At 38.4% G+C, this 22,806-nt stretch overlaps 1 long non-coding RNA gene across 3 annotated transcripts in view; it reads left to right on the top strand.

The window, feature by feature from the left end:
- The first annotated feature begins 1,452 nt into the window (after positions 1-1,452).
- Positions 1,453-22,806, top strand: part of LOC148188460 (uncharacterized) — a 117,850-nt gene continuing 96,496 nt past the window's right edge. Inside the window, exon 1 of one of the 3 annotated variants that reach the window (XR_015777599.1) lies at positions 1,453-2,281. This is a non-coding gene — a long non-coding RNA (uncharacterized LOC148188460). The remainder of the gene's footprint in view (positions 2,282-22,806) is intronic. The other 2 variants (XR_015777598.1, XR_015777600.1) reach the window with 2 other exon arrangements.

Below are 22,806 nucleotides of genomic sequence, written 5' to 3'. Positions count from 1 at the left end.
GCGGATCCTTGGGACATTTAAAATAATTCGAATTTTAGAACAAGTGCAATAGTTGGTGGTATGGAAGGATAAAAAGCCAGAAAAATAAGTAGGCAGTTAACATAATAATGCCTTGGCAATAAAAATCAACATGTTTCTCCTTTGATACAGAGAGGACCATCCTAGAGTTTCATATAAAATGTGCTTTTGGGTTGTCTATCCATCCCATTCTTCTGAACATGTTATTTCAAGAACACCTTGGGGTGACTTTTTTCAGTTCTGGCAAAAATGTCCACTTGGACATAAGGATGAACTGATTAAGAGTTTGGTGGTCAAAGGTCAAGGTCAATGTGACCTTACGTCCATCTCATTCTCAGGAACATGATATCTCATGAACACTGTGAGGGAGTTTCCTTGAATTTGGCACAAATGTCCGCTTATACCCGAGAACAAATTGTTTAGAATTTGGTGGTCAAAAGTAAAAGGTCATTGTGACCTCTCAAAAATGTTTTGGCCATAACTGAAGGATTCCATACAAATGTCTAATAGGAGAAAATTATTAAGTGGTGACATTTTATATCCAGAAGGTCAAAGGCCAGCTTTACTGAAACAAAATGATGCTCTGCAAAAAAACACAAAAAAACAAACAAACAAACAAAAAAAAAAACAACACTTTTCTGGCCATTATAGAGCATCATAAGACATTTGGTTTGGATGGATATTCTAGTTTAAGAAGGGATCAGGCTGCATGCATGTAAATCACAGAATCACAAATACAGATACAGTTTTCTTTCAGGCCTTCAATGGAAAGCATTTTTTTAACAAAAAAGAGTTTTGACTGAAGGTCTCTTAATGATTGTCAATATGCATACTAAAAGCCAAATTTTCATGAAGCCATATGTTCAGATATGGGAATCTGTATGTCACACGACATCTGTCTCACCCTGCCATTGAGTCAAAAAGGGAAAAACTTCCCCCAAAATCTCAAATGGGAAATAAATTAAAGAAACCTCAGACAGAGCAACATAAGAGGGATCCCTTTCCCAAACATACAATAGATAACATGTGTACAGAGGTAGTGGAAACATGGAGGATGGTACAGAACCTTTTCATGTCTGTTGTTTTTATGGGATCTTTTGATCTGATGAGATGTTCAAGAAGCATATGCACAGTTTTTACAAGCACAGTTCTTGAAACATTATGTTGTGTGCAAAATGCCATTTCCCTCCAAAAACTTGAGGTCGGATGAGCTGAAGCAGCAGTCCGTCTGCAGAAAAGGGGGATTAGCTCATGTGCTGTGCAGGCTGAGGCAAAGAACCCTCCACTGTCCGTTCCTTAATGCTGATTAAGCAGTCTGTAGTCAGCTCCTCCTTATACCACAAACACACACACACACACACACACACACACACACACACACACACACACACACACACACACACACACACACACACACACACACACACACACACACAAATATGCATTAGGACAGGTATGACATGTGCAATGACGCTTTAGAGTCATGACATTTTATTGGCTTTAAATGTTTTGTGCGTGAGGGCTATAAACAACCATGCACATGAAACTATCCAAAAAATGCCAAAGGCTATTTTATATTTGGAAAACCTGTAATATACACATAAAATGTGCTTAGAACAAGTTAGCACACAAAATGATATTTTATTGATTCACAATCTTAACATGCATGTTACAACTGTCAACGTTCAAATTTTAAGGGAAATGTCCTTCATCTGATTCTAAGTGAAGTGTTTCCAAATGTGCTCACGGTGCCTTTTGTTCGGAGGTCCAGGTGGTTCAAGAATAATCCAGCCTTGTGAGGAGTGAGAGTGCGAGCCTCGTATGGCGTCTGGACAGCATCCTTGGGACTGGCGGCTCTGCACGGCAGGTCCAGACAGACCTCGAGAGGGGATTTGGTCACGCAGGAGTGAGAAACTGGGGCACACTGGGATCTGTGGTCCTCAGAGTTGAGTCCTGGGCTTTAGTGAATGAGCCGGGGCCGACCCAGCGACAGTTGCTGCCACGTCCCATTGGTCCAGCTGCAACTGGTGGCGTGCAGATATTGGGTATCAGCTGTTGTGCTGGCAGCTGTCAGTCAGTCACAACTTGCCTTTACGCTGGATTGGCTTGGAGACTTACTGTGTGGCAGATATTTGGACTGTATCTGTGCGTATGGGGGAAGGTTATACATGTCTTGGACACAACATTTAACAAGGATCTATTTCTCAACTTCCACGGATTGGCAGAATCACTGGAGCAAGTGCATGTCCAGCACATACTATGGGTGAGTGTTATTCATCTGCCAATTTCCAGTCTGAGCAAAGTGTTTGTTTCATACAGAAACAAAAAATCATCAAATTCCAGATCCATCATTGAGTTTTATATGGTAGGTTGGATGGGAACCTTTATCTGTGAGAAGAGATATGTATTTGTTTCTTTTCATTTATAAAGTCTTGAAAGGCAACAAGCCACCATACCTCAGCACTTTATCAAACTTATCACAGTCATTTTTCTACATGTTCAAGTGATTGCTTGATGCTTAAATGTTCTGAGAAATACTGAATTTGGAAAAACTGCTTTTACTTTTTCTGATGCATCTACACATCTTACAACAATCACTCGAACACAACTGATACTATGGGCCAGTTTAAGAATATAATTAACAATGACTCTGCCAATGACTCTTTTGAATGGAACTGTTTTTAATGGTGTTCGGCCTGTTATTTGTTTACTCTTTCTTTGTTTTTTTCTGTGCTCTCGATATCGTTGAAAATGAGGGCTTGCGCTCAATGATTGACGATATCTCAGTAGACTGACTTATAGTCTTGCCTGAAATGACATTCCAGACTAAGGATTTGTGTTGTGAGTACTGCTGTGGCACTTAATATATATCAGTGTTTTGATATGTAGGCTTTAGCATTTCAACCCCTAACCCTAATGTTCTCAGATGAGGACATTAGGGTTCGGATGTTTGAACTATCTTGATGACTCCCCCCTTCTTCCTCTTTTGACTAGGCAATTTGGGGTAGGGAGTCTGAGGCAATACACAGGCTGATGCATGCTGTTATCAGCCCCCAGATCCCCTATTTATTTGAGTCCTTGTTCTAGGTTTCTTTAGTCTAAGTAAGTCTGAGTAAGTCTGAGTTCCCAGTCTGGGATCTCTAGATTTGTATCGAGTGTAACATTGTTCCTATTTTATTGTAATATTACATTTTCTGTTTTCCAGTTTTATGGGTAACATCATCAGAATGGGACCCACAGATGTTTTGGCCATTATCACTAATTTAAACCTTATTTTAAAACGAAAAGTCTGGGAAAGCTTAATTAGAGTTTTTTTTTTTTTCTTTTAAATTGCATTTAAATCTGGTTTTAAAATGAAGAGTCTGACCAAGGTTGATGTTATTTATTTTGACTGCTTTTTGATCTCATTTTGAAACCTTTATTTTAAAAAGGTTCGGTTTATGGTTGGAGATTTAAGTTTGTTACTTTTTCATGACAGAGACATTTCTAGACTTTCATGTGACTGGACCACTCACAGAATGTGATGGTACTATAGAAAAATCACAATGTTTATGTACAACAACGGTGTCGTGCAGAAGTTGTCTCAATTAGTTAGTTTTTCTAAAATGGCCACCAAAAAAGAGCCATATTCATTTAAGTATATGCTATATTTAGAATATCTTCACAGCTTTACCTTGCTGTCAGATAGCCTTTTCAAATGGGGAATTGAAGTCATTATCTCAAAGCCACCAGACTCAACTCAGATGTCATTTTACTCAGCAAAACACAGAGTTGTTGGTCCACCGCTGTTTCCTTCAGTTGTTGTGTAGAGTAACATGGAGCAAATATTCAAATATAGCACACACAACAGATATTGATCTTATTTAGGTGGCTAAAATATGTTATGCTGTGGCCCTGTCCACAGCAGTACACTGTTCTGTTCAGGTATATTTGGTTTATTAAAGACTATATTAAAGCAAAAAACAAACAAACTATCTAAAATAAGCACAGGTCGAACCACCATGTTTAACTATGTATCTTTGCAGTGACAGCTGAATATGACTTCAGAAATGTACATGTTTGCTGATTTCACATATCTCCGTGGTTCAAATCAATCCCCAGTTGTCTACCCAGGAGTGATTACTGTTGTTAGGGGGACGCTGCATTGATTAAGTCTATTGAATAAGAGCAATGGCTAAAAATACACTGACAAAACACTTCATACTGGAGTAATTTTCTACTTTATGCTTGTATTTCATACTTTAATTTGTCATATGCATCCTCTTGGCTCTGGGACGTTGTGTTTGTTTTCAACCAGTGGCACAGCAGGTGCTGCACAACCCCCTTATTACCTAGCCGGGTTGATTGCTTGTCATGCCTGAGTGCGTATGGCTGAAGGCGCGCGCTGGTGTCAGTGCGAATGCCCTCTTAATGGGGGCAGCAATCAGGCGGCCGTCGCCACTGAGCCAAAGGAAAACACGCTAGAAACATGCAGCATGTCAGAGGCTCATTAGGGAATGGAGCAGCGTTTATAAGAGGAACAGTAAATCACTGTGCTCCCCAAGAGCGCTGAGTGGAGGGAGTCCTGCTCTGTTAAATGCACTGGTCATCATTCTACACATACCCCTGACTCTCTCTCTCTGTGTGTGTGTGTGTGTGTGTGTGTGTTCAGCAGTGGTAGTAGCAGATATCTATTTTCTTACTGTTTCTATGGTCTGTTTAAATTTTGGAAGCCTAACCAGGGACAAACAAAAAAACAAACAAACAAACAAAAAAAAGCTCAAACTGTCAAACCAGGGAATCTTTGCCTTTTATTTAGCCTAAACTATCTTCAGAAACCTATTTAGTGCCCTGTTTGGCTGTAATATGAGAATTTGCGAATAGAGAGTCCATTCCCATCTGTTCCCTGTATTGGGAAAGGAAAAAAAACTGAGATCAAATGGTTTTTATAAGCAGTGCTGATGAAATATGAACCAAAATTCTGTCACTGCATTGCCTATTTTATCCTCAAATGTTTTCAGAAACATATGACAGTGAACTGTTTAGCTGTAAAATAGGAGAGTGGTTCCTGCTTCCTGCTGGTTGGGAGGTGATTGGTACTTTAAGGTGCATTTAGGTATGGTACCTTTGGAAACAAAAGTACCACCTACAAAGAGGTACCTAAACTGTAGATCTTTTCAGTGTTTTCACTGTACACAGTACTCTCACGTGTGGGTGAAGTTGTTGTCACTTGCTGCTCCATCCAGCAGCACTTGATGTATTTCCTCGTTTCCCAGTGATACAGAATGAAGTCTGCACCCCGTTTATCATCCACATTATGGGGCTGCACAAAAAGCAGATTGCAGTGAGAGTCTCTCTATGTGATATTTTTAAATATCAGGTTTGTGCATTGACTCCTTGTCAGGCCAGAATGCAGGTTTATTCTTCCTGAGAAGACCAAATGAATGTCATTTTATAGATAGGGTTTACTAATTTATGAAAAACTTATCATGGTATGAACAGTGGTTAAAACAGCCACAACTCGGCACTGAGCATTGATTCTCTACAGACTGTAGTTTTTCTAGCTCCAGCCTTTAGTACTGGATCAGTGTGCTAGGTACCCCAAGCAGAGGGGTGACCAAAAATGGGAATGGTTCCAAAGGTATTAAAGATACCATCCACAACTTTTCGTAATGGTTTAGTTTACCGAACTGAACTTAACCGAATCGCCCCATTACTTCACTGTATCCAACTAGTTCACAAACTCTCATTTTACAGTTTAACAGTACACTGAAATATGTTTCTGAAAACATTTGCAGTTACAAATAGGCAATGCAGTAAGGGAATCTTTTTCCCTAATTTTCAGTTTAACAACTGATATTTTTTCAAAAGTAAAACGTACAGTGAAATCAGTTTCACTAAAGCTTTAAATGTAATCTGATCCTTCAAAAGGTTTATTTCACCTTTCAGTTTCCTTCGTTAACCCTTTAACACCTGGATATTCATCAGTTTTTTATTGCTCTGCATTCAGACGCCTTTCACTAGCATTTAAATCCCAGAAACCACGGTACAAAAACAGCATGGGAAAAAAAAAAACATAATGAGCAACTTGGCAAGAAATGTCTGCAAAAAAAACAAAACAAAAACATTTTAACAAAGAAAATGATGTGAAAATTAGCTATGGGGTGGATTATTAGATATTAAATTTGAAAAGCATTAGTAAAATGTTCAGAAAACTCTATTTATAATTATTTAAATTATATTTTTAAATTATGCTACAGAAAGAAATAGATATAATTTTTTCAACATTTTTTGAGGTAATTTTCTTGGTTTTTTTCTGTTCCTTTGCATATTTTCAGGTCATTTTCTTGTAACTATTTTTGAGCCGTTTCTTGTTAAGTTGCTTGCGCCCTATTCCTAAGTTTTTAAAAAAATAAAAAATAAAATCCCCCCAAAATTTGCTTAAGGTATAAAAGGTTAAATGTTAACAAAATAAAAAACAACAACAAAAGAAACCAACAACTGCAACATATATTCTGTAATAAATGGCATGTGAAACTTTGAACTAATCAAGAAATCAAGAGCTCTACCAAAGATCAGTTTGTTTGAAAAAATGTCACCTTATCTAACTCAACTGACGCTGCTCCTCCAACTCTGTCTTATGAAGAATTACCGGAGGAAATGCATCGTGTACGGTCCAAACCGAAAAGCGTGAACACATCAATTCTTCAGACATTAGCCCTTGATTAACTCTTTCAATTAGATAGCCATCAGGACTGGGCCCTGATACAAACCAAATGGGATAGCAGACACACAGCCACAGTGAATTGTGTCATTGTAAGGCTGATAATGGCCGCCTTCTTACATGCATTAAATGCAAGTCAGGGGGGCCCTTGAGGCCCCTGGCGGCCTGTTTTTGCATGAAGTAAAATGCCTCCCATTCAATAGGGCATGGGCAGCACCGTTAAACATTTATGGAGGTTGTTTAAACAGCCGTTAACTGCAGATTAAATAAGATCTGCACTCCTGGTTTAGAAGAATCTGCTGTTCAGATCCTGCATGCGCACACACACACACACACACACACACACAAATGCACGAAAGCAGTGAGTAGAAGCATGCACACACACTCACACGGAACACACATGGAAATATAAGCCAGTGTGTGTGCGCACATGACTGAAACCATGGCTTATACATACATAATCACACACAAAGACGTCACAAAAACAAGCTGCTATGTGTGTGCATGGACACACACACACACACACACACGCATGCTTGCGCACACACACACACACACATATAGATCATTCATGCCCTGCACCCCTATTTTTCTCTGGGGCATTGCTGCTTGAGTTGGGGTCTGTCATGTGTAACCAAAGTATTGGATCTCTCTGGTCCCCTGATGGATCATATATGTGTCTAATAGATGTGAACATATTTAGTGCTGGCATGTAATGAATGAAGACAAAAGTATATTCTCTATTGGTATTCCATTTTAGTTTCAGAGAAGGAAGAAAAGTATCAATATCCTATTTCTGAGGTGAAAGACTGTTGATGTATGTGCTACCATCAGTGCTTTTCTTACTTTCTCAAACTCCTTTCACATTAAGGACCCGTGTCCTTAATTAATCCAAGTCACTGGATTAATCAAATATCATACAAAGAAAAAAAGACTCTTCAAAATGAACAATACAACCACCTCAACCCTTTAACAACTAAACTAACTGGTTTGATTTCTTTCAAAGGCAAGGGAGGAAGAAGGCAACAAGCGACTTAACAAAAAATGACCAAATTATTAGCAGGACTAAAATGAAAGTGCTGAAAAAAAAATAAATCTTTTTGTACATTAACTCTATGTATATAATTATTAAAATGTTTAAATGCAATTTTCTGGATATATCCCCAAGTTTTCTGCTCATTGCCTTTTTTCCATTTTTTTTCAAAATAAATCATACCAATTTTCTCAGATTGCAGAAGTTTAGACATTTGTGAAAGATGTCTGAACACAGCACAAGAAAACTGATGACAATCCAGGTGTTCAAGGGTTAAAAAAAAGAACACGACAAAAACAAAAGAAAAAAAAGATGCAATGTACATACATCAGCATAAAAACAAGATAACAAAGCATAATTTCTTGCATATGAAATGCAAAAATGCCCCCAAACCTTATAAAATTTTCCTTTTTATTATCATTTAACCTAGCTAAAATTAATTAAAACGAAGAATTTTCTATCACAAGCTTCACCCAGTCAATAACTGTTCAACCATGTTTTTCAATATACAGCCAACCTGAGCTGCATATACCAGCTGAACAAAACAACTGTGGTAAACTGCCTTCACCTTGCCAAGATCTCCCTGATGATATTTTTCCTGCAGGCCTATCGTGCATCATATAATCATCCTGCATTTACCTGAGGGCAATATAATAATCTACACATTTTTTCCCACATTTAATCACAGTCTCTTAATAATGCATAGGAAAATTTGTAATTCAAAAAAGTGTTATGTTATGCTCACTGATAGTTGTTAATGTTTCCTCAGGTTGGAGAAACATTTGTCCAATCAAAGCTCAGTAGGATTAAGAAACCACTTAGCTGGCGGCCTAGCATCAGAAAAAATTGGTTGGTAAAGAAAAAAACAAAAATTATATATATATATATATATATATATATATATATATATATATATATATATATATATATAAAACCTAAATAAATTAATTGCAAGTAAATAAACAAATGAATAAATAAAAAATAAAAGAAAAAAGAAAAAAAATGTAAAAGTAAAATGGTTCACAGATTTATGTCTTTACTTAAATGTGACGAAATACATTTACAGCTTCTAGCAGCTGCTCGCTGCTCCATGCTCACTGAAAATGGCATTGGCAGGACGGATATGTTGAAGTGTGAGTGTGAATTGGCATTGGGACTGTTACTTTTCATGAGAAACAAATTTCCAATTTTCCGAAAATATAAAAGATGTGTATGTGATAATTTTTGGGAGAAAAATTGGATTGAAATAGTGGAAAATAGTTTCATTTTCATATTAGGCTCTTTGGTAGTGTAAAGTATATTCTGTATCAACCATCAGCTCATCATGGGTCAACCTATTTTCACTTTTATGTAAACAATGTGACCCTTATCTGAAGGAGTTGCATATTTCTGGAGATGAAACTTTTTAAATGTGCATGGTGGAAAAAAAGTTTTGGAGGGAACTTGTGTATTCAGACACTGTCCCCCCCATGCCCCAATATCAGAGGGCCAATCTCTTACGCTGTCCCATTTTTTCACTTGCCCTTTCCTGGATAATCTGGCCTTGAAACCTGTCTGTGTGGACGAGACCTGGCCCCTCTGGAAAGGATGCGGCCGTGACTGAGATTTGTGACCGGACCAGATTATCTTTCTCACTGTCTCGCTGTCAACCCAGACAGAAACGTGATGTAAGGGCAAAGTTGTGATCTGAGCGTGGCACACTCGTCACGTCTAATATGGAGTTAGCCTCCTTTCTCTGTAATTGGCAGTGGAGGCAGAACTGTGCATGGAGAGGAAACGCCATGAGTTCACATGGCCGGCAGCAGGTCACAGTCAGGGTCAGAGGCTTGTTAATGGGGCAAGGATGTTTTGACGGTGCCAATGAGTTAGTTGGATGGATCAAAGCAGAAACATCATGGATCAGTGCAATGCCAACCTCTCAAACAATCAATTAATGATAAAAATCTACTAAAAAATCCCACTTTAAATACAAAAACCTCAACATTTTTCTCAAGATTTTTTTAAACTGCAAATGAATCACCTCAAAATGTATCAATGAAAACAGATTTAGCTTTATTTACATCCTGCGAGCCAACATTTGAGATATGGTAATAAGCCTGCTCACACAGTTGAATTGGCAGCGCACACAGTTGGCTGGTTGTTGTTTTGGTGTTTTGTGCGGGGCTGGGGCCAGGGTGCCTGCCGAGGCGCTGGTGTGGACAGCTGGCCCGTCTGATCCCTCTAGTCTGCTCTTAAATCGGTTTTAGCGGCAGCACTAATAAAGCTGATTATCTGTGTGGCTCAAGGCCCCACTAACCCTGTGACACTCCTGGCAGCTGGTGGCACCGCCAGCTCGGAAGCCATGCACACTGCAAAAAAAAGAAAAAACAGAAAAAAAAGAAAAGCATATTAATTGGTAATTTTTGTCATATAACATGCAGATTTCACATTTTATCCCCCCAAAAAATCAGCAGAAAAAGAATACAACACCAGCACATCCAGCTTTTTATTACACAAGAGAATAGTATGTTGTGCCTTAAGTAGTCTCTTTTTTCATCCAAGTGGATTTGTTTTCACGAAAACACTAAATATGCGTGAAGCTAATTGACCATTTTTTGCACTTTTTGGAGTGTAACCCTGCCACCTCCTCCTCCTCCTCCTTCATCCACTCGTCTCAATTGACAACTAAGTCTTGTCTCCCTCCTGCCTCCTGTTCCCCCGTGCTTTTTCCCTCTGTCCATCCTCCCTCCCTCATTTCCTCCCTCCCTCTCTCTTTATTTCTCCGCCTCCCTCTCGTACAGTCGTCACTCTCTGGGCAGCTGCTGCTAAACCCTCTCTGCTCGCCCCCCCCCCCCCCCCACCATCACTGCTTGTCCCCACTTTAACCACTCTACGTATTTGGCATTTGATGTGAACACTTAAACATGAGCTGTGAGCGGTATGAGTGTCCCTTCATTTCCACTTGTTTATGTTCACTGGGTAAAAATAATGTATAATGTATTTTCACTTAAAAAGTTAGTATCATGGCTGCCTTCAAATTTTAAGTTTACAGATTTAATAAAGACATGTTGAGGTAATTTGGTGACCTTTTGACACATGGAAGATAGTTTAGTAAATACACTTTAAAATACATTTTTAAGGCAACTTGAATTTTGAGGTAATTTTGCAATGATTCAACTTGTATTCTCAAAATCAACTGACGTAAAAACTTGAAATAACTCAAATTTGAGTTGAAGTAGTTGGAATAATTTTGTTATGATTGAATTTGTCCTCTCAAATTCAGCCAGCTTAGGAACTTGAGGCAGCTTGACTTTGAGAGGAAAAGTTGAGGTAAATTTGTAATGATTTAACTAATCTTCTCAAATTCAGTCAACTTAAGATTTTAAGGCAGCTTGAACTGGTGAGGTTGAGGTGATTTTGCAATAATTCAATTTGTCATCTCAAATTAAGACAATTTAAATTTAAGGTATGAGATAAAATAATCCTTTATCAGTCCCACAGTGGGAGTATTTGCATTGTTAGAGCAGCGTGTATACAAAAATATTTACAAAAAGAGATAAATAAATAAATAAATAAATAAATACATAAATAAATACATAAAATAAATAAATAAATAAAATACATAAAATAAATAAATAAATAAATTATATAACCTTTGCCACTTGTATTCTCAAAATCAACTGACGTAAAAACTTGAAAGAATTTTAATTTGAAAAGACACGTTGAAGTCATTTTGTTATGATTGAATTTGTCCTCTTAAATTCAGTCAACTTTTCAGTCAATTTGAGAGGACAAGTTGAGGTCATTTTTGCAATGGTTCGACTTCAGTTCAGTTAAGTTCAGTTGATTTAAACTTAAACTTAAGGCCATTTGAATTTGAGGAGTAGAAAGTAATTTTGCAATTTTGTAAAAATTCGACTTGTCTTCTCAAATTTGATCAACTTAAATTTTCAAGGTAATTGAATTTGAGAAGAGAAATTGAGGCATATTTTTTTAATGATTCAACAAATCTCCAATTCAGTAAACTTTAAACTTAAAACTGAAAGGCAACTTTAATTTGCAAAGACTAGTTGAGATAATTTGGTAATGATTGAACTTGTCTACTCAAATTCAGTCAAGTTAAAAAATTAAGGCAGCACTGACACTAACTTTTTTTAAAAGTCAAAACAATTTTATTATTATTATTTTTTTACAGTGCATCATATTGTCACTTCCTTGTTAGACCATGTGTGCACTGACACACGGTCTCCCTTTCAGTCAAATGGTTTAATGTGTTTAATGTGAAGTAAATGACAGACTGTGAGAGGTGTAGGGCACTGGGGCATTTTCCCCATGCGCCCAGCGAAAGCACGCACACACACACACACACACACACAGATTATGGCATCATAATTTTCATATTGATTGCTGTGTGATGTGTCGGGTGGGCAGAGGGGGACAGGCAGCAGGCGGCAGGGTTATTTCAGTCAAACATGAGTCATTTAATACTCGAAAGCAATATTCACACGGAACATTCACAAACAACTTGATTACTGTGAAAATCCAGATTTCCAGATTATGGTAATAGTTAGATTAAGGCTTTAACATGATTCGCAGTAAACCCAACAATAGTTCAGTTATTATCCAGAAGGACGCATAGAGGCAAGAAATAGGATTGTGATAGAAAAACTGAGGTGCTGACAAATTTTACAGCGCCTTAATGTCAGAATCCTTACGAGTTTTATTTGAATAAATCACAATTTTATTGTGTTATTTCTATTTTTTTTCTGTCAGTTATAGCCCTTCAATATCTTTATGCTGATCGTTAGCTTTCTGTCACTGCCAGAGTCCACCAACATAATGCAGAAAACAATTTAATTGTGAGTTCAACATTGCTGATCGGTTGTAATCTTAATTGTTTGAAATGCAACATCTGAGGAATTTTTGGTGATGCTGAGAGGTGACAGATCATAGAATGTGTGTTACATAAAACGTTCCCACAATGTTCCATGAGAACTAAGGCAGAACGTTCTCAAAGCAACATTCAGAAAATGTTATTGAGGACTGAGATTACAGACTTTTTTTTTAGATGAAAATGTAATATGTTAACAATAAAAAATAAAAAATAAAATAAAATATTTTTAAAAAATGTTTATAGAGAATGTTGCCCGAACTTTAAGAAGAACGTTCTGCGAACGTAAAAAAAACTTGCCACTGAAAATGTTACTAAAACATTCAGTGGTTAAACTGTATCATTCTCAGAATGGTTTTAGAACCAAAAATTCTGTCTTCTCACACAGACTGGGAGCTGATCAGTAAACATAGATACAGTTTTAAACACATATAAAGTTGGATATTTATGTGATTTAAACAGCTGACTGTGCAGACTACACTTTACTTACAGCAACAGAAATAGACTTGGAGTGTAAAAAATAAACCCACAGGGGGTCTCTGGTTGCCATGGAGATGACTCAAAACCTTTAGCAGAAGCATACATTAAAAATGTAGTATCGTGCAATATCTGTTGCACGATACTTATGAAAAATATCAAGCCCCCTACCATAAATATACAAACTTTTCTCCTGCTCTTCAGTCTAATGTGACCTTGTGTGACCTTGTGTGACCCTGTGTGACCTTTCTGGTGTTACTTAATGACAAATACCCAGAATCTCTCAAAAGTACCATTTTAAATGGGGTTATGCAGTTTTGCTGCAGTTGCAATTGTTCCTTTTTATTCGTTTTCACAAGTTGTCCAGTGACTCCAGGCCAAAGTGATACATATATTATTGGTTGAGAGGTTAATGATAGAGCTGTTAATCATTGAAAACACTGTTTTTGAACAAACCCCAATGTAGATAATGTCAGACACTGCATCGACAAATTATATCAATTATATCAATTGAAAAAAATACACATTAATATCTCCATTGAGGTAACAACAGAGCATGTGTGATTCTTGTATAGTTGTGCTTCCACCCCTGGGAAGAGTGTTTGGCTGCTGAATGGGTGTCTTTGAGTCACTATCCGTGCACCCAAGAGCATTGCCATTTCTCTGGTTTCACTCGCTGAGAGCAGTTTGCTTGAACTGGTCAGGGGCCCGGGGCTTCCCATAGGCCTTAAACTCAACAAAGCCTTTATGACACAGGCAGTTTCAGTTGCTCCACAGAGAGCTGGTTTGTTTCAGGAACAGATTTTTTTTTTCAGTCACTGTGCTGCTCATCTGGAGGAAAATCTTGTGTTGATGTTTGAACGTCAAGGGCTCTTGTCAAGTCCTTTTTGACCTCACATTGCATGTTTTGAATCAGCATTTTTTATTGTATGTCTGAGTCAAAAAGAGACAGTTGAGGTGGTCGGGGCAGCTGAAAACATCCTGGATGCCCACCTCTGAAGGGATGCAGGCGTTGTATGTCTGCTCTGTCAGTGCTTTCGGTGTACGAGCGTGAAAAGACACCTTCCGTGTCCAACCAGAATGTGGCTGGACAATGTCACATAAGAAGAATATGTAGCATTACAGCACCGGGGGCGTCCACATGAAATGAGCAGGGGTGGCATCACTTGAGAGCAAGGATGGACAGAACCGGTCACGTGTGCATTAAATGCTGAAATACTGCATTCTTTTATTTTTTAGCCCTATACTTAGACTATGACCCTTAATTTTAGCAACTAAATGTATTGATGTTTTGACAGTATTTTGCTATTCATATGTTTTTGGTGTGGTTTTTACGTAAGCCAGTATAGGTTTCTACCATACTGGCTTATATGTTTTATCCTCATTGTGCTTGGTAATTATGTGCAACAAATAAACTAATAAAGTAATAATAAACTGATATAAATGCATGAAAACATATATTTTTACATTCCTAACACAAGTTTTTATTATATATTATATTTAAGACTTTTGTATATCTATCTATCTATCTATCTATCTATCTATCTATCTATCTATCTATCTATCTATCTATCTATCTATCTATCTGTCTATCTATCTATCTATCTATCTATCTCTATAGATACAAATGTATTTTAGCACTTAATTGCTTTAGCACTTATTCTGTTTTAACCACTTATTCTTACCACCTTGTGTGTGAAATGTTTAATTTTAGGGCTTATTTATTTTCATTTAATAATATGTATACATAGGTATAGCAAGGTTCATAATTCAATTTAAAACACTTATTTTAAGATCTTTCTCCACTACATGTTATATAACCTCATTTTGCATATACAACATAGGTTATAACATTCATCAGTGGATCTAATAGTGACGGTCCTGGGTTACTTCTCCAGAGAACCTGGGTGACAGGAGTACTTTGTTTAACAATAAAGCTCCTACTAACTCACCTGCTCAGTGTCCAAGCAGACTTTTTTTATACAGTTTTTAGTATGATTTTAACGGTAAATGGACTGTACTTGTATAATGCTTTTCTGGTCTTTTGACACTTTAAAGCCCTTTCACACTACATGTCACTTTCACCCATTCACACACACATTCACACACTGGTGGCCAAGGCTATTCTACAGGGTGCCACCAGCTGCTCGGTAACAAATCACACTTCGAAGATGCGGCATCGGGAACAATTTGGGGTTCAGTATCTTGCCCAAGGATGCTTCGACATGTTGCCTGGAGTAGCCGGGGATCGAACCGCTGACCTTCCAATTGGAGGACGACCCGCTCTTCCTCTGAGCCCCAGCCACCTGTAATAGGGCTTTTATGAACCCTTTGATTTTTTAAGGAAGTTTTTAGGATTTTTCCAATACTCCCGGTCCCTGTGAGCCCACACCCCTCATAGTGCTCTTTTCAGAGAGCTGTGACCCAAACTTGACCCCATCCCTAACCCTTTTTCAGAACTTACTTTAAAATCACTCTGGTCGGCTATTAGCAGTTTAAATTTACTCTCTGTCTATTTTTAGATCTCCATTCATTACTTCTAGATTTATTAGCAATAAAATCTGAATGAAAAACAATGAAAGTCAAACGAAACATTTCAAAAAGTCTAATTTTGAGGTAAAATCTGATTAAAAATAGTAAAAAAAAAAAAATCCCCCCAATAAATTGAGTAATACAGTTGAATCAAGTTAGTAACATGGCCCACAGCTGGAACCCTATGACTCACGGCTGGTTTCTAACCCTCGGAGCGAGAGGAGCCCCCCTTTACATGAGGAAATGACTTCAAAAGGTTGCAAGACTTTTGAACATTTAGAAAGTAAACACAAAAAGGGACGCAGGCGGCTGCACTGTAATTGCCTGGTTCCTCTGACTGTTGCCTGGACTTTGAGCTGGAATGTGCAGTGGGGAAGAACTGTGTTGACATTAAGCTTGGCCTGGCCGCGGAGTCTGCATGGCACCCTGCTGTAGTTCTCTGCAGCTGTTGGTTGGTTTGATTAGCTTCTAAATTGATCCACTTATGGCTAGGTTGACTTTGATGGGGGGTTAAATAGTTAAATATTTGATTCGTTACTTGCTTTCACACCTTACATGACCAAGGCGGACCCTCTCTGTGCTCAAAGCCAATGTTACTCAGTAGTACTACTACAGGTACAGTTAGAGTAGTGTAAGGCATTATAATTTCAAATTCAACCATTCATCACTTTTACTAAACCAAGTAAAGTTTTTTTTCCCCCCCCCCCCCCCAATATACATGGCAACATGTTCTGATCTCAAGTGGTCACATATTGCCACTTTGTAATTGGACTTCTGTATCTACATACACTTTGGAGTATCCCTATATCCTCCATAATCTGATGATGATGTTCCGACATGCTGCAATCATAAACCAAAAAGCATATGGTTAGGATTAGGCAACAAAAGCACTAGTGGTTGAGTTTAGAAAAAAACAAATCATGGTTTGGCTCTACCTTCATATAGAAAGTGAACACCATCATCCCAGGTGAAAGTGTGGGGTTTGTTGGAACATCAACCACCCCACCCACTCACCCTGTAGGCACCTTCCAGCTCCTTGTATTACATCAGTACCAGAGGCATTTCAACCTGATGTCGTCTAAAGACATATCACATGGCTGTGACAGGTTCCGTCTGGTCACGTTATCAACTGATGCCACACATACATGTATCTTAACACAGCGAAATGTTCTATTTGGCCACCTAACAAACACTGGCCAGCAGCGTATCATACCACCACAAAAGGTACATAGCTTCTGCCATCAGTATCTGATGCCAAAATCACTGACAAAGCAGCAGTATTTGATGACTTCAGAAAGAGAACAGGCTGGACATGGATGTATTAAGTGAATTGGATACAGCATAGAACACAGGCTACTGCTCATTCCTGGGATAATGACTCAGTGGTACATGAAGCCAAAATAATCCAACCACTGCATAAAAAATTATTTAACTAATCTGGGGATGATCTGCACTACTTCTACACTGCGCAGCACTGTGCGGCAGCTGAACAGCTAATTTCTGGTTTAGTGCTCTACTAATTTGAATAAAATTATAATACAGATCTTCTAGATTTGTTTTAAATGTAATTGGATCCAAGTTACATTACTTTTACAACTTGTAAAAGGAAGTAATCTGTAACCTATTTTTCTATATTTCAAATGTAATCTTAACATTGATATGGAAGCATTATACTACTATGAAAAATGAAAAAACGCAAATACATGAAGTTAAGTTTGGCAGTTGCTTTTGTAAGATCCGAGATAAAGATGTGCTAATTCACACATTTTTTATAGCATGGGTCTCACGTTTTACCAAATCTTACATAACAGTCTGTTCAATATTTCAACACTGTATGAGAAATTACATAATACTTGGAAGAAAGGCTAAAAACATGAAGCATACCAAGGGGATTCTGGTTGTCAAGCAGGACATCATAAACCAATTGCTACAAATAGACATGAGTCATGCAAACACACTGTTCTTGTATTTAGGGCTTTAAAGGGTAGGTATATTTCATAAATCCCAATCACTATTTATCTCCAGGGTACTTAGTTTTATCTCATTGGACGCATGCATCTCTCGATAGACCTATTAGTATATCTCTTCTCATAATATTACCTCCGAAACTGACCACACTGCCAAAGAATGTGTTTCGGTTTACATCACTTAGAAATGATGGATCATGTAAACCAGCGAACATTCTGTGGCAACGTGACCAGTGAGAGATTTGAGATGATGAAGAGAGATGCACTTTTTTCTCTCATACCCATGTAATCAAAGTTCAGATGAATGATATATAGGCAATGACCTTTCTCTACATTTTAATTTAACTTAATCCAGTATGGGGTGCTTTATAAAACATCTGTTTGAAGCTGTTGTTGGATGTAGAGGCTCGTGGAAAATGAAGACGCTGCATGTGCAACCAATGAAGGCAATGGGGAAAACAACAGTGCTTTAAAGGGACAGTTGAGATTTTTTGAAGTGAGGTTGTATTGGATACTTACTCCATAGCTAGCGTATTAAACACAGTAAATATTAGTCTGCACGCTCCAAGTTTGGAGAAACAGGCTGAGGTGCAACAAAGAGTTTAAGAAATGCACTGCTGTGGATGGGGCCTGCAACAAAATGAACTATAGTTGCCTAAATTGAGTCCCAACAAAAAAAGTGTGTCAAGTGTACACTACATTAAGAGTATTTTCACCACTTTACCTTTCTGTCAGACAGCCTGTTTCAACAGGAAACAGGAAAGTAGACATTTAAGTTCCTTATCTATGCTCGTCAAAGCCTCCAATCTCCATTTACAGAGACATTGATTTAAGCTTAGTGAAAATGTGATCTGCTTGTCTATTGCTGCTTCAATCAATATATAATTTTTTTGTTATTGGGTGACTTTGGTGAACCCAAACTAACCCTTTTAAATGTCAAAGTCACTTAACCCTTTGATGCCTGAGCAAATTTGCTTAATTTCTTTTAAAAACATGGCAAGAATGCAATAAGCAACTTAACACTTAAATGGGCAGGCTCATGCAAATATTTTGGAAAATTAATTGCTATTTTCTTGTGCATCTCTGCTAAAAAAATAGAAATGTTTGGTTTTTTTTTGTTTGTTTTTTTTTCCAAAATATGGCCTTCAGTTTCCAACTCACAGCTTGTATCTCCATAGATACATTTCCCATTCACGGTATATATTTAACACTTAACCCTTTATTGAATAATTTATGTGGCAACTTTTTAAACATTTTTAGAAACAATGACGGATTCTTAAAGAACACAATGAGCAACAAGAAATGGCCCAAAACCCCAGAGCAGACAAATTTGATGAGTTGACAAGTGACAACGGGCTGGATATACACTAGTAGCTCTTTTTTCTGTTACTTTTGTTGTTTAATTATATACAGTCAACACACTTCTTGCAAAGCACAGCTGTATTGCAGTATTCTAAATGATGACCACATCACTCACAAAGAATCCCAAAACAGCATGTTTAGCACCTCTTGCATCACTATAATGTCCACTGTAATACTGACAGACTATGCTGTGTAGCATTTAAACTGGGATATTAATTAGCAGTCCCATATGAAACCAATGTAAACATCTTAATAGGAGTAGAGCAATGATTGGCTATAATTGAATTATAATTCACATGTAAACATTATCAAAGGTTTTAGGGCCATGATATAAAAGGCAGATTGTGTTTGCAACAATAAAGCAGAAACCATAAAACGTATGGGTGAGTGAGTTTATATTGAATATGTATTTTGTAAGGCATTTCTTAGCGGGCTCTCCACTGGTTTTACACATAAAAGTCAGATTACACACCATGTGGCATACTTTGAACACAGCTGTATAATGAGTTCAATAGTTCTGAATCTGATTTGTCTAGTGTGGAAGAATAGCCCTGATGATGTAATCACAATCATAATGGATAATTATGTAAATATAGAATATGCACAGTGATGATCTTCAGCTTTTAGGTTCTGACCTCATCCCTCCTACAAGGAAACACCAAGCTAAGCACAGCAGGGAGAGGAGAGGGACGACAATAACTTTTATTAAAGTTTGCAAAGTGTTGATGCAAGTGTTGATACATTGTGGGATGCTGCTACCATGATGTCAACACAAGCACATGGTGATGGGAAGCAAACACTGGACTCCCATATGAAAATCTGGACACCATTCTGTGGCAAGTCGTGTGTGACTGGTTCTGCCTGTCCACGTTCTCAAGTTATGCGGTGTATCAAATAGACACGAACGGTGCCTTTTGGCATCTGGAGCGTATGTTGAGAGCACTGTCAAAGTGGCAGTATGACAAGTTTGGAATGAGAACCAGTTGGAAACAATGTTTCTGTCACGCAATGAAACATTACATTCATGTAGCGGGTACATTTTGGAAGGCAGTGGTTGGGGAGGGTGGTGGGATAATAAGTGGAGGACCTTGGACTCCTGTCTTACAGGTTTAGGCATGAAATGCACTTTGGTAAAGGTCAGTTAAAGATTGTAACTTTGGTTATATAATAATGAAAATGGTAAAAATAATAGTAATTCTGTAGTCACTAGTAGTGTATACTGTATTGCTGCCTATTATTGTTACCACCAGCTGCTGTCAGTGAATATATTGCTGACATGTTGTGTGATATTTACTTGGCAGGTACATTAATTGGCAAAATTCAATTGGCGTACGTTTAACCTTGCTGAAAAAACAAGCTTGACCGGTGTAAGATGGTTAAGCTGGTCATGCCAGCTTGTAATAGCCATTCTAGCTGACTTGTCAATTGAAGTTCCTGTAAAACTGAAACCAAATCAATGTCCTTGATAGACTGGTCCCACAGTATATCCAGCTGGTGGCCCACCCAGCTGAACCATAAAAGACCAGCAAGAACTGGATCATGACCATCTAAGACCATCTTCAACTAGCCACAGCCAACTAAAATCTACTAGGAGAATTTCTAGGAGCCCTGTGGAGTTATGGTGGACCTGTGCACTTCCTGCAACACAAATTGCCCTCTGGAATGAATGCTAAAATTGAACTGCAGTAGAGGCAGAGTTATTGTCTTTTTCATTCCCCACTCAAGTGGCATTAGTTGAGACAGTTACTCAGATTTCACAGCCACAAAAGGCTTCATGAGACTTTGTCTCCTATAATCATAGTCCTCTCTAAAACCAAGAAGTAGACTTTGATGCATGGATTCAGTGTTCCCACTTTAAAACATGCAAAAACGGAGTGCCTGAAACAGCTTGCACGCTTCACTTCTTTTGGGCTTAGGGGCTACATATCTTTACCAGATAGTCTGTTAAGAATTGAGGATCAGAATTTCAGAGATGATCTGTGGTCTGTGGAGCAGGTGCACCCAAATGCAGGAAAAAGCAGATGACTCAAACAGGTCAGAACAGGGAAACAGCAAACAGCAAATCACACAACTACAGAAAACAAGGATCAAACAGAGACTGAACTGAAAACCAGGACTTAAATACAAACTACACTGATGAGGTGATGAAGTGCAGGTAGAGAAAGAGGGTGAAAGAGCTCAGGTGAGGGGAATAAGGTGATGAGGCAGAAGAACAGGCAGGGGGCTGATTGGCTGGGAGAAACTGTGGAGCAGAGAAGGCCTAACGAGGCTGATGAAAGACAGGTGTGACAGAAAACAGGCGGGGAATCACACAAAAGCTGTGTCCCAATTGAGGGTCTGCATCCTTCGGAGGCTGCATTCGAAGGCCGATTACAGGCGCTGCCAAGGCTGTCCCATTTGGTCAAAAGTCGAAGGCTCCTCCTTTCGCAGCCCACAAATGCGTCCTCCTTTTCCCTCTGTTTGGAGGATGCATCGCTACTATCCTTCGCGGCCTTCCATTTCCCAAGATTCCTTGCGTGCCGGTTAAACTCCTTTGTCAACATGGCGGCACAGAGCGGAGATCGGAGCGCAGATTTTACATTCAAGTGTAAGTATTGGGTTTTAAACCATTTGAAAATTAAATGCCAGATATTTTAAACTTTGAGGGACCTTAAAACCTCAGTTTCTTGTAATAATTTGCGACGCTAGTAATGCTAACATGTAGCCACCTAGCATAGTAGCTATGTAGAGCAGCTCGGTGCTGTAGCCCCGCTGTGCTGCCCGCAGCAGAGGAGAGCTCCGCCCACTGAGCGAGGCTCTGCTGCCCGTTTAGCTTGATGCCAGGAGCTCTCAGCCTTTGGATGTAAAGCCTTAAAAGCTTCACTTTCAAATGTCAAACATCCAGAGGTTGACTTAAATGTTCTTGTGACTGTGGAGATGTTATTTATGCTTCATAACACTAGCTATATAAATGGACCAAGACAGAAGTTTGAGTCCTGCTTTACTTAAACTGTGCAACTGTAGAGTCAAGTTAACTGTTTGGATTGAATATTAGATTAATTCAACATAATAAAATAATATTAAGAATAATAAAAAATATATAGCAAGGAGCAAACTGAAAGCTTCATAAAGCTGCGTGGAGAGAATGGCCATCTGTTCACAGGGGCCAAAAACACCGCCACTGTGGGATGGAGGTAAGGCAATAAAAAATAGCTCTTGTATTCTATAAATATTTAATGTTAAAGATACTTAAATTAACCCAAATCCTTTATAAAGTCTAAACTAAAATGATAATTTAAAGAACAAATTGCATCATCTAAATGTTTGAGAGATTTTTGTGTCTGTCCGGATGATGTTTGTCTGTGTTTAGAACAATCCTGGAAAAAATGGGCCTGGAGGGGAAGGTTGAGCCCCAACAGGCAAAAAAAAAATGGGACAATCTTAAAAAAAAATACAAAGTATGTACAGGTTTGGATGATGATTTCAAAACTAAATTATATTTGTTTTACGCATTCAAGTTAATAAATACTCTGTTATGCTGTAAAGCCCTCTGAGGAAAACTGTGGTTTGTGATAATGGCCTTTTTTAATAAAACTGACTTGCTGAATACTGCTGCTGTTGACATGATTGATTTCCTTTGCCTCAGGATTGCAAATATCCAGGGACAGGAGAGGGGTTTCAGCGAAGCCCACTGTTGCTAATTTTGGCCCTGGTTTGTCCTCATGGATGAGATATTAGGACAGACGCCTTCCATGGCTCCCCCTGTCCTAATTGCCTCCATCCCTGAGGACACACCAGGGCCAAGTGCTGCGGGGGCTGATCATGAGGATGAGGATGAGGAGGAGGAGGATGATGAGGAGGAGAA

This window comes from Plectropomus leopardus, chromosome 10, assembly GCF_026936395.1.
Source record: "Plectropomus leopardus strain MGB_pleo_1.0 chromosome 10, ASM2693639v1, whole genome shotgun sequence".
NCBI classification, from domain to species: domain Eukaryota; kingdom Metazoa; phylum Chordata; class Actinopteri; order Perciformes; family Serranidae; genus Plectropomus; species Plectropomus leopardus.
This window is presented reverse-complemented; position numbering and strand designations above follow the sequence as displayed.